Raw genomic sequence first — 13,981 nt, forward strand, 5'->3', positions numbered from 1 at the left:
AGGCTAAGCCTACTTATAATTGTGCCTAAGAGTCACCCCTAGAGAACCTCTTCCGTTGCTCTGATGTGGCCTCTCTTCCTAAGCCAACACTTCAGAAATACTCATTGCCCTCCTGCCTACGTGGGACATAACTCCCAGGAGTGTAAATCTCCCTGGCAATGTGGGACATGATTCCCAGGGATGAGCCTGGACCCAGCATCATGGGATTGAAAAAACTTTCTTGACCAAAAGGGAGAAGAGAAATGAAACAAAATAAAGTTTCAGTGGCTGAGAGATTTCAAATGGAGTCAAGAGGTCATTCTGGAGATTATTCTTATGCATTATATAGATATCCCTTTTTTGTTATTAGTGTATTAGAATAGCTAGAAGGAAATATCTGAAACTGTTAAACTGCAATCCAGTATCCTTGATTCTTGAAGACGAATATATAACCGTATAGCTCATATGGTATGACTATGATTGTGAAAACCTTTTGGCTCACACTCCCCTTATCCAGTGTATAGACAGAGGAGTAGAAAAAAAGGGGGACAAAAAGTAAATGAATAATGGGGAGAAAGGAGTCTGAGATGTTTGGGGTGTTCTTTTTTACTTTCATTTTTGTTCTTATTTTCATTTTTATTTCTTGGAGTAATGAAAATGTTCAAAAAATTGATTGCGGAGATGAATGCACAACTATATGATGATACTGTGAACAACTGATTGTACACGTTGGATGACTGTATGGTATGTGAATATATCTCAACAAAACTGCATTTTAAAAAAAAGTTCACACATCTGATAATTTATATAGTACAGAACTGAACCCAGATGTATCTGGCATCAAAGTGGAAAATCCTTTCTTCCACAAGAACACAGAAAACTAAAGCGTATCTTCTGAAATACAAAGTTTTCGAAAAGAAGATGCTTTTTTAGGAATCCAAAAATGTCCTCCTTTGCAGCTCCACATATAAGTGTTCCTCACAAGCTTTTTCTTAGATCCCTAGCTTTCAGCTTCCTACATAATTATGCTTAGATTTAATTTTATCTATAATTTAGGAGTAAAATTGTAAAACAGAAGATTTACCACTATATGTTATAGAGTTGCATATACTGGCAGAGCAGTCAATTAGATTTAATCTATGTTAATTAAGCTTTCTATTTTAACAAAGCTCTATATTAACACATTTGAATCAGGAAAAATAAACATTAAATCTGCAAAGCCATTAAGATAGTTCAGCAAGACAGATTCATTTTTGTTGCTCATTTGATGTGCTCTATTGGTATTGTAAAAAAAAATCCATCAAGTTAGAAATATAGATTAGAATTAATAACAGAGTACCCATTCCATTACATAAAAGAGCCTATTTCAATTGCTACCTCCAGGTATCTTCTCAATAGTTTTTATATTTTAGAGTTTTCCGTTTCATTTTATCTACCACTTAAGATATTCATGGGAACTCAATTGGCTCGGTTACCTAGAGAGTTTCCACATTTTGCTGTGCCAAGAAGCTCACTCATGGTATGAAGAATCACAGCCCTCCACACGATCCACCCCTGGCTGCTGGGTCTCCACTAGGGGAGAGAGACACCTGCCTTTGGCTAGAAGGGAACTCATCCTCTGAATGAACTCTTCTCCCATTAATTCAATAATGACCTTACCCAAGAGTAGCTGGAAGCCTAGCAGAAATTGAAGCAGTGATTTCCAAAACAGTAAATGAAGTTTCCCTGGCTGATGGCTTGGGAAGGGCCGTTGGATGATGACTCCTTGTGGTGCATCTGATGGCTAGGGAGGGTGATCAGATTCAGACTACTGGTACCCCACTGTGCTTTATCAGCAGAGGCGAATGCACTGGAAATTGAACATTTCCAGGTTTGGGTGACAGACACCATTATCCTCTAACCATGGAACACGGAAAATGACTGTTTTTTCATCTGGTCCTCAGCACCTCTCTCCCCTCAGCATCAAATTTTCATCTCAACAATGTTGTCATGTCATCATCACCATCATCACCATGGCTTTTTTTATTGGGTTCCTGTTATGTGCCAACCACTATGCTAGATGCTTCCCAAACACTTCTATTTCTCACAAAAAAACCCGAAGATACTCATTTCAGTCTCCAGATGCCAAAACCTTTGCTCTTTTCACTGCTTGTGTAGCCTCTCACAAGAGGCACATCCAGGCAACACTTATCTGGGAGACAGTATATCCAGGTGAATCTTTAAAGCTAGCCATGAAATTTCTGGGCAACTCTAACCAAAGATGGAGAAAATGAATCATTTATTCTTTCAATATTTATTAACCTAGTGCTTTGGATGTGCCTAAAAGTACCCTACTTGAAGAAACCCATGTGTGATAGTCTCCTGCCCATGCTCCTTTCAAGTATCTGGGCAGAGGCTAAATAGGAAACATTCCAATCAATCAAGACAGAGACCTACCTGCCTAGTTATTTTGATATCCATGTTCTCTCATCCTTAACACATTTCTAGACATAATTTCCCAGTATGGATCAATGAAATGTAGTGCATTTCCAGGCCTGGCCTTTAAACCCATTCAAGGGAATGTGAGAAAACCCTAATCACAGCAGAAGCCACGAGTCTACCTCTCTCAGAATTTCACAGTTCAAGCAGTCAAGAAATAAATAAATAAGAATATGCAGAAGTATTGAATAACACAACTATAATGTGATACAGGTAAAGTTCTCTGTGTGTATACGTGTATCATTTTTAAAAATTAAATATTAAAGAATACACACATATATTAGTACATTATACATATTTTTTCTTCTAAAATGCTCCTCCTCCTAAACTTAAAAATATTGAACATGTACAATGTCATCAAAGAAAAAAATCTCAGCAAACCCAAATCTAGAAATTTTACAGCCCTTTTTTTAAATCTCAACACTAAAACCAGAAACTATCCATTAAATATCTCTTTTAATTTAATCACTTTGGAAATTTTAAATACATCACTAACTTGGATCAAAGAGTAAATAAAAAATTGAAGTTAAGAAGAGTAGAAAACTACAGAAAATGAAAATACAATATCACAATACCCATGGGCTATATTAAAAGCAACACTTAGAAGAAAGCATAAAATAGTCAATGATTTTACCAGCGTACAGAAAATACCGAAAACAAAACTAAGCATTCATGCTACTAAAATAGCCAATAAAATGATCGAAAAGGCAGTAAGAAGAAAAGCAGAGACCAATGAATTTGAAATGAAAAATAATAGACTTGATCAATAAAACTAAGAACTATTTTATTAAAAAGACCAATTTATTACACAATACCATGGTGACCTGGCCAAGAAAAGAAGACACACATACATCTTACACTAGAGAGATGAATAAGAAGATAAAAACACAGGTATAAAAGAATACAATGCACAACTATTTGCCAAAAAAATGCAAAACTCAATGACATAAATGATTTCCTTAAAAATGCAAATTGAGTCAAAGGAGAACTCAAAGTTAATTAAATAGAACAATACCATAACAAAAAAGGAAAATGAATATTTTCAATAATAAAAGCTTTCCCAGCAACCCCCAAAACAAATTATCAGCCCATATTATTTTCAGGCTAATTCTATTAAAAGGCATTTACAGAAGAAGTACTGCCTATATATTTAAACCATTCCAAAGCATGAAAGACTTCAAAGAGCATCAAATTAAATCACATACAGAAAAAAACCTATTGTGTCTCACTTATATCAGAGTCAAAATGTTTAAGTGTTTAAAAAGTTATTGAGCGTAAAGTGTTTAGAACAATGCCAAGCATTTATCAGTGATAGAAAATAATTTTAGTTACTACCATTATTTTATTATTATTGCTATTGTTATTGTTGATACAAAAATCATAAATAAAACATCAGTAAATGAGAGCTTGTCTGAGGATTTCAGGAATGGTCCAATTTAACAGACTGTATTAATGTAACTAATTACATTAATAGATAAAAGGGGAAAATGCAAAATTATCCCAAAAGTCACCCAAAAGAGGATTTTAATAGAATTTAACAGCTACTCATGACTTTTTAAACTTTCAGTGAATCAAGGAAAAAATTAAATTTCCTTTATACATTGAATATATATATTAAATCTATTATCAGACAGTATATTAAATAGATTAAAGGCCCTCATTAAAATCAGAAAGAACAGGATTGCTGCTGTCTTCTTCCTGACTTTAATGAGGACCTTTCATCTGTTATTATTCAGCACTATTATGGAGATTCTAACCAATAGCATAAGACAAGAAAAAGAAATAGCAGGTATAAATATTGGAAATTGAGAGACAAAATTTTTGATATGATTAAATGATAAAATTTTATACCTAATAAATCAAAGGGATCATCTAAAAATTTAAGTGCCCTAGCACGTGATAAACAATCAGTAAAAATGAGCTTTAAGAAAAGCTACACCACAAGCTTAAAAATCAGCAAGAACACCAGTACCAAAACCAAAGACAACAAAATAAAATAAAGACCAGTATCTCTTATGAATATGCACGCAAAATCCTCAACAAAATACTAGCAAATCAAATCTAGCAACATACAAAAAGGTTTATACAACAAAACCAAGTGGAATATATCCTAGGAATGCAAGGATGATTTAACATCTAAAAACCAATTCGTGTAATACACCACATCAATAGAACAAAAGATAAAAACTACATAATCATCACAATAGATGAAGAAAAGGCACTTGACAATATTCAACACCCCTTCATGATAAAAAAAAAAGTTCAACAAACTAGAAATAGAAGGGAACTTGCACAAACTGATGAAAAGCATCTATGAAAATCCACAGCTATCATACTTAATAGTGAAAGACAGAAAGTTTTTCCCCTAACATCAGGAACATGATAAGGATATCTGTTCTCATCATTTCTATTCAACACTGAATTGTCTAGATGTTCTAGCCAGAGCAAAAAAGCAAAATAAAGAGCATATGGATAGGAAAGAAAGAAGTGAAATTATCTATAAATAGCCATCTATTTGTAGATGACATGATCTTGTATGCAGACAATCCTAAAGAATCTACTAAAAAAAACTATTCAAATTAATAAATGCATTCAGAAAGGTTGAAAAATATAAGAACAATATGCAAATTCAACTGCATTTAGGGACAAAGACCACTCAATTGGGAAAGAATAGTGTCTTCAACAAATCGTCCTGGGAAAACTGGATCTCCATTTGCAAAAATAAAAAAAAAAAAAAAAAAAAGGAGGACCCCCTACCTCACACCATACACAAGCATCAACTCAAAATTAATCAAAGACCTTAATTTAAAAGCTAGAACTATCAAACTCCTAGAAAAAAACATAGAGAAGCGCCTTCAGGACCTTGTGTTAGTTAGGCAGCGGTTTCTTAGACTTTACACCCAAACTACAAGCAACAAAAGAAAAAGTAGATAAATGGGACCTCATCAAAATTTAAAACTTTTGTCCCTCAAAGGACTTACTATGAAAGTAAACAACAACACACACAATGGGAGAAAATATCCGGAAACCACATATCTGATAAAGTTTAATATCCATAATATACATAAAGAAATCCTTCATCTCAACAACTAAAAGACAAACAACCCAATTTTAAAATGGGCAAAAGACTTGAATAGACGTCTCTCTAAAGAAGATATACAAATGACCAGAAAGCACATGACAAGCTGCTCAGCATCATTAGCTATCAGGGAAATGCAAATGAAAACCACAATAAGATACCATTTCACACTCATTAGAATGGCTGGTATTAAAAAACAAGAAGAAAATAAGTGTTGGAGAGGATGCGGAGAAATCAGAACACTTATTCACTGCTGTGGCAATGTAAAATTGTGCAGCCACAGTGGAAGACTGTTCAGAGGTTCCTTAGAAAGCTAAGTATAGAACTACCATATGACCTGGCAATCCCACTACAAAATACATGCCAAAAGAATTCAAAGCAGGGACTCAAACAGATATTTGCACATCAATTTTCATAGCAGTGCTATTCATAATTGCCAAAAGATGGACGCAACCCAAGTGTCCGTTAACCGATGAATGGATAAATGAAATGTAGCATATACATACAATGGAATATTACTCAGTCATAAAAAGGGATGAAGCCCTGATACATGCAAAAACATGGATGAACCCTGAAGACATCATGTTGAGTGAAATAAGCCAGACACAAAGGGACAAATACATATGATCTCAGTGATTTGAAACAATTAGAAAAAGCAAACTCATAGAATCAGAATCTAGAATATAGGTTACCAGGGGATGGGGTGAGGATAGGGAATGGGAAGTTAAGGCTTAAAATGTACAGGGTTCCTATTTGGAATGATGGGAATGTTTTGGTAATGGATGGTGGTGATGGTAGCACAACATTGTGAATCTAATGAGCAGAACTGAACTAAATATCTGAATGTGATTAAAAGGAGAAATGTTAGATTGTATATACGGTAACAATGAAAGTTTTTTAAAAATTCATGGAAGTACACTAAACAAACAGGGAATCCTAAGTTAAACCATGGACTTTAATTAATAGTAAATTATAAAAGTGTGATATCATTAATTTTAACAAATGTTCCACACCAATGCAAGGTGTCTGTGGTAGGGTGATGTATGGGAATCCTGCATTTTATGCAAGATCGTTCTGTAAACTCAAAACTTCTCTAATAAAGAAAAAAGTCTATTGCATTTGTATTCAGTAGCAATAAGCAAACAGAAAATGAAATTTAAAAAATAATTCCATTTACAACAGCAACAAAAAGAGTAAACTACTTAGAAATAAATTTAACAAAAGCAGTATAAAAAGCACACCCTAAGTACTACAAAATACTGCTGAAATAAATGAATAAGACCTAAATAAATGAAAAGACATCCCGTGTTCATGGATCAGACAACTCAATATTTTTAACATGGCAATACTCCCCAAATTAACCTATAGATCCAGCACAAACCTATCAAACTCCCAGCTGGCTTCTTTGAAGAAATTGACAAACTAATCCTAAAACTTATATGGAAATTCAAAGGGACTAGAATAGCCAAAACAATCTTGATAAAGAAGAACAAAACTGGAGGACTTGCACATCTCAATTACACAATTTACAATAAATAAAAGTAATCAAGATAGGCATAAGGATAAACATATTTATCAAGAGAATTGAACGCAGGGTCCAGAAATAAACCCTCACAATTGTCAACTGATTTTTGACAAGGGTGCCAAGACAACTCATTAGGGAAAAAAATAGTCTTTTCAACAAACAGTGCTAGAACAACTGGATATTCACATGCAAAAGAATGAAGCTGAACTCCTACCTCATATCACATACTAAAATTAACTCAAAATGGGTCAAAGACCTGAATTTAAGAGCTAAAGCTATAAAACTCTTGGAAGAAATTAAAGAAGTAAATTTTCCTTGCCTTCTGATAGGCAGTGGTTTCTTAGCTATAATGCCAAAAGCAGAAGTAACAAAAGAAAAAATAAAATGGACATCATAAAAATTAAAAAGTTCTATGCTTTCAAAGCACACCTCCAAAGTGAAAAGACAGCCCACATAATAGGAAATTATTTTTCAAGTCATATATCTGATAAGGGCCATATTATAGTATCTGTAATATAAAAAACCATAACAAGTTAATCATAGAAAGACTACTCAATTTTAATGATGGGCAAAGGATCTGAACAGACATTTCCCCAAAGAAGTTATACAAATGGCCAACAAGCACATAAAAAGATGCTCAACATTTTTAGCCATCAGAGAAATGTAAATCAAACCAAAATGAGGTATCACTTCATACCCACTAGGAAAGCTACAATCAAAAAGACAGATAACAACTAGTGTTGACGAGGACATAGAGAGAATTAGAACCTGCATACATCGCTGGTGGGAATTTAAAGTTGCACAGATTCTTTGGAAACAAGTCTGGCAGTCTTCAAACAGTTCAACATAGAGTTACCACCTGAGCCAGCACTTCCAATCCTAGGTAAATAACCAAGAGAAATGGAAAAATATGTCCACATAAAAATTACACACGAATGTTGATAGCAGCATTGTTCATAATAGCCAAAAAGTAGAAACACCCAAACATCCATCAACTGATAAACAGATAAATAAAAAGTAGGATATCCATACAATGGAATATTAATCACCAATAAAAAGGAATGAAGCATAGATGCATGCTACAACATGCATGAACCATGAAAACACACTAAGTGAAAGAAGCGAGTCACAAATGACCACTTTTTGTATGATTCCATTTATATGAAATGTCCAGAATAGAAAAATCTATAGAGCCTAGGGCTGAGGAGATAGATAGAGGATTGGGAGGTGACAGACAAGGGATGTGGGCTTTCTTTTGGGGTAATGAAAATGTCTTAAAATTGATTGGGCTGATGAATACACAACTCTGTGAATATACTAAGAGCCAATGAATTGTTTTTAAAAAATCAGCTAGAAATCCGATTGTGCTCATGATATCCCAGTTGTGGCAAATAAATATTTAAATTCATCTTGATCATGAGTGATATAATCAGGATCATCACAGAAGAGAGAATCATGAAAAGAACCCAGATATCTGACTTTCCAGGCAACATTCTAGCCACTAGATTCCGGGATCCTGTGGAACTGAAAAAAGAAAAGCCCCAAATCCTTGGTCATCTTACACACCTGGTTACAGGACCATACTAAATATCTACAAAATAAATTGCCCTAAAACACTGATATCCTGATAAATAACAAGAGAAACCCAAAAATGATTAAAGATTCTCACAGATTATACATGAACATTCTGGGAGGGGGGGTTGGTTATTGTAAATAACATAGTTCATAATTATATACTATCAAACATTCCTCTCTAAATATTTCTCTCTAAATAAACTAGTTTTTAATCTTCTTAAGGGTGGAAATCCGGTGTTCTGTATTACCCCCAGCCAATGCATTAAAGATCCACAGTCAATCCATTATACCTTTCCTTAATTGGGCTAAACAAATACGGAGGAAGGCACGATAAAATTCAGGAGGTAAAGAGATCTATGTTTCCTTTCTTCATATTGATGTTGTTTGAATTAAAACCTGAGGTTTCCCTATTATAAGGAAAAATGATCAGACGGTTCTCCACACAACGAGCCTCGGACTCTATTAGAAGATGGCTGAGAGGTAAGAGAAGGTGGCTTCAGATGACTCTACATGACAATACAAATTTTTTTTAAAAGTCTTTGCTAGAGTAAGATATTTAAAAAAAAATAATAAATCCCAAAACAGAAACCCTGAAAATAGTTTTAAGACTTATGCTTAGTCAAGGAGAAGGAATTTACCTTTACTGAGGGATGGCCATTTACCGCACACCACCTTTTTTCATCCTTACAGCAAACCTGCAGAGGTACGGTATTACTCCCATTTTACAAATAAGGAAATTGAGGTCCCAAGACATTAAGTAGCTGATGTCACAAAGCTAGAACTGGAACTTCAGCCACTATCAGCCTGGCTCTGAAATCCAGGTTCTATCTACTATGACAGCAGCCATCCCACTTGCATCTCACCCACCTTGAGAAGCTCACTCTACTTTCATTGAGAAGCAGCTGAAGATCCTCTACATTCTACTCTTGGACATTTGTATGGTCCTCATACCGAAGAGGCCCACATACCCAACCCCACAAAGCCAATGGGTCAAGGACATGGCCTTCTACAATTGTGAAGCCAAGACTTGGCTTTACACCTCCACCCTTGAGCAATGAGAACCTCCACTCTTCCAGCCTATAGGCCACCTTTGGACTGTAACCTACACCTGCTTATAGAACCACATATCACCTTGCTTTCTCTGGGCTGGCCCAGGAACAGCCAGCTCATTATGTTGACAACATCCCCACAAAAGTATCAGGGTTCATCACATCCCTTTAAGGCTGAGAGCAAACGTCTTAGTTTCCCATCTGCTATGAAACATACACCACACAATGGGCTGGCTTAAATAACAGGAATTTATTGTCTCACAGTTTAAGATACTAGAAGGCTTGCTTCCTCCCAGGGTCAGTAGTGTTCTGGCTGGTCAGCAATCCTCAGGGTTCCTTGGCTTTTCTGTCACATGGCCATGTCTTCTCTCTTCCAGGTTCCATTGACTTATGGCTTTCAGCTCTCCCCTGGGGCTTTTTTTCCATGTCCAATTTCTTTTGCTTATAAGGATTTCAGCCGCCCTTGTTCAGTGTGGGTACACATTAATAATAACATCTTCAAAGGTTCTATTTACAAATGAATTCACACCCTCAGGACAAGGATTAGGACCTAAACATGCTTTTTGTGGAGGCCACAATTCAATCCTCAATGGTCCACACTCTGGACCCCAAAATGATACGTTCTTCCCACATGCAAAATACATTCCTTCCATCACAACATCCCCAAAAAGCCTAAATCCATTTTAGAACAACTTTAAATCTAAAGTTTCATCAAAATCAGTTATGGCTATGATCCATCCTGGGGTAAAATGCTCCCCATCTGTGTACCTGTGAACCCTAGAAAACAAGTTATATGCTTCCAAAATGCAATGGTGAGACAGGCACAGGACAGACATCTCCATTTGAGAAGGGAAAATTTGGAAAGAAAACAGGGGCCTTGGGTCCCAAGCAAGTTCAAAAACCAACAGGGTAAACCCCACTAGATTTCAAGATCTGAGAGTCATTTGTGGGTTGATGCTTTGTCCTCTGTGCCTGCTGCAACAGCAGAACCACCCTTTCCAAATGCTTGCACAGTGGCCATACTCTTCCCTAATGCTGTGGCCTAAGCCCCACACTGAATATTGGAATGGTGGTCTCACTCTGCCAGAAAAATGGGGTGTAGACCCCAAGCTCTCCAAGCATTTAGGTGGCGACCAAACTCTTCCCAACACATGGGCACAGATCTCACCCGCTCTGAGTTTTGGGAGGGCAACCAAAGTCTCCCCAAACATCAAGGTAGGAGCCCCATCCCCTCCAAGCACTGGGGCGGACGGCCCTTTCCTCGCACGTGGTTCTGCCCTTGAAGTCACACTTCCTTCAATTCCTCCCTTCTCTGTCCTTTTCAGTCCAGGATGACAGTGCTTCCTTTCATACAAATTTCACAAAACCCTTGTCAGCTTTGTGTGAGTTCAAGGGGGTCCAAATCATCAGACAGAAGGACTTTCCACAGATCCTTCCTGGATGACTGTATTTCCAAACCTTACCTCCTCTGAGATGTCTGACAGGATCCATGTTCAGCCACACTCTCTTTAGCAAAGACTAAAAGTTAAATCCTCACATGGAGTGCTGTCTTCTGGGGATGCACTTCTCAAAGGCTCAGGGAGGTCCCTAATAGAGCTGCTTCTGGCCCTAGTCTCAGAGCACGCTATCTGGATAGGCCGAGAATTTTCCAAGCCATCAATTTCTGAGTCCTTTGTGCTTAAGAGTAATTCTCAGCTTATCCCTTTCTTCTCACATTTTACTATAAGCTGCAAGGAGAAACCAGGCTGAGCCTTCCACACTTAGCTTGGAAATCTCCTCATTTAAATATCCAAGTTCATAGCTTTCAAGTTCTGCCTTCCAACCAAAATCAGAACACAATTTCCTCAAGCTATCTGCCACTTAATAACAAGGACCACCCTTCCTCCAGTTTCCAATAACACAACTTGGCTTTATTCTAAGGCCTCATGAAGAAGTACCTGTAATGTCCATATTTCTATCAACAGACTCTTCAAAGCAATCTAGGCTTTTTCTAACAAGTGCCTCACAATTCTTCTAACCTCTACCCACTGCCCAATTCCAAAGCCACCTCCACATTTTTAGGCATTTGTAATAGCAGCACCCAACTTTTCAGTACCAAAAATTTAGTTCCCCGGAAGCTATGAAAAATACCACATATGGATTAGCTTCAACAACAGAAATTTATTGGCTCATGGTTTCAGAAGCTGGAAAGCTTGCTTCCTCCCAGGGTTGGTATCTTCTGGCTGGCTGGCCATCATCGGGGTTCCATGGGTTCTCTGTCACATGGGCATGTCCCCGCCTTTCCCTTCCATGTTCCATTGACTTCCAGCTTCTAACTCCTTCTGTGGCTTTTTCTCATGTCCAATTTCCTTTGCTTATAAGAACATCAGCCATACTGGATGAAGGCCTACCATCATTCCGTTTGGACACACAATAACTAATAACATCTTCAAAGGTCTATTTATACCCACAGGATCAGGGATTAGGACCTGAACATGCCTTTCCTGGGATCATGATGCAATCCCCAACAGCAAAGCTGAATCTTAAAAAGAGACAGAACTGTTGATCCTCTCAACTCCTTTTGAAAATGTGCATGGAAAGACCCTCTGCACCAGACAGACTGTTCTGTTCAATGCTCCTCCACCCTCAGCACCCCCTCCACTGCAAAAATCTTGCATTTCCCTCCATTTGCTCACCTCTGTGACTGCCCACACTGTTTGCCCTGCTTGATGCACTCTTCCCCTTCTCTTACCTGCCTAAATCCTGCCCATTCTTCAAGTATCTTCCCTAATACTAACCCAATGTACTAAACTCAGTGCAGTTAATGTCTTTACATAATTTTGAAGTTAGCCAATCACTGACTTGTTATACTACTCTATCATTTCTTTATTATTCAGTTCATTTTTGTTCTCTAACATTTCATGTGGTCACACCTTGCCTCCCACATTGCCAACCTATAATATAAGTTTTCGGAAGATTTTGTTTCTTTGATTTTTCCACAAAACCTGCCATAGCACCTAGAACTCAATATCCACTTCATAAATATTTTCAACTAAAACAGAGGAAGCTAGTATAAAAAATTAAAATTGGTAACTATCTAAAAAGCATTACTTTGAACTCTGTGCCAGTCCGATGTATTATGTCCCCCAAAATGCCATAATTTTGATGTAATCTTGTGTGGGCAGATGTATCAGTGTTGATTAGACTGTAATTCTTTGAGTGTTTTCATGGAGATGAGCCCCACCCAACTGTGGGTGATGACTCTGATTGGATAATTTCCATGGCGGTGTTGCCCCGCCCACTCAGGGTGGGTCTAAATTAAATCACTGGAGCCATATAAATGAGCTGACAAACAAGGAACTCAGTGCAGCAGAGAGTGACATTTTGAGGAGGAGCTACAGCCAAGAGGGACACTTTGAAGAATGCACAGAAGTTGAGAGAGTAACTGCAGATGAGAGACAGTTTGAAGACGGCCATTGAAAGCAGATTCTTGCTCGAGAGAAGCTAAGAGAGGACAAACGCCCCAAAAGCAACTAAGAGTGACATTTTTGAGGAACTACAGCCTAGGGAGGAACGTCCTGGGAGAAAGCCATTTTGAAAGTAGAACTTGGAGCAGGCGCCAGCCACGTGCCTTCCCAGCTAACAGAGGTTTTCTGGATGCCATTGGCCATCCTCCAGTGAAGGTACCCGATTGCTGATGTGTTACCTTGGAACTTTATGACCTTCAGACTGTAACTGTGTAACCAAATAAACCCCCTTTTATAAAAGCCAATCCTTCTCTGGCGTTTTGCATTCCGGCAGCATTAGCAAACTAGGACGAACTCCATATGAAACAGTGATCTATCTAAAATTTAAAACCCTTGCATGGCTCCCCATTGCCTACAAGGACTTAGTCCAAGGTTTTCAACATGAGATAGAAACTTTTCATTGATCTGGCTCCCACACACCTCTCTAATACCGTCCCTCACTGCCCATCCCAGATTCCTCATAACCTTCCCCACACATATTTTTATGTTCCAACCACTTACCCACTCAACTGTTCCCCCTCACTTAATTTTGGAATGATATTCTCCCCATCCTTTATTCTTTCCCATTCACCCTGTCAATCATCTATTCACTTTTTTTCCTTACACAACCATCATTTTTTCTAAAGCCTTTCTTGGCCACCACCATTCCTAGTTGAATTGATCATTCTCACCTTTTGTTCCCTGAAAACAGACTTTTATCATTTCATGGATGATACTTTCTGACACTTATTTTTCCATCTTCCCTACTAATTTGTATGATTTTTAGGATACAAATTCTGTATTATTCATC

General features: G+C 37.3%; 1 protein-coding gene across 1 annotated transcript in view; it reads right to left on the reverse strand.

Annotated features, from left to right (window-relative positions):
• Nucleotides 1–13,981, reverse strand: part of NELL1 (neural EGFL like 1) — a 925,820-nt gene that overhangs the window by 812,561 nt on the left and 99,278 nt on the right.

The sequence above is a fragment of the Choloepus didactylus genome, chromosome 6, assembly GCF_015220235.1.
Source record: "Choloepus didactylus isolate mChoDid1 chromosome 6, mChoDid1.pri, whole genome shotgun sequence".
Classification (NCBI taxonomy): domain Eukaryota; kingdom Metazoa; phylum Chordata; class Mammalia; order Pilosa; family Megalonychidae; genus Choloepus; species Choloepus didactylus.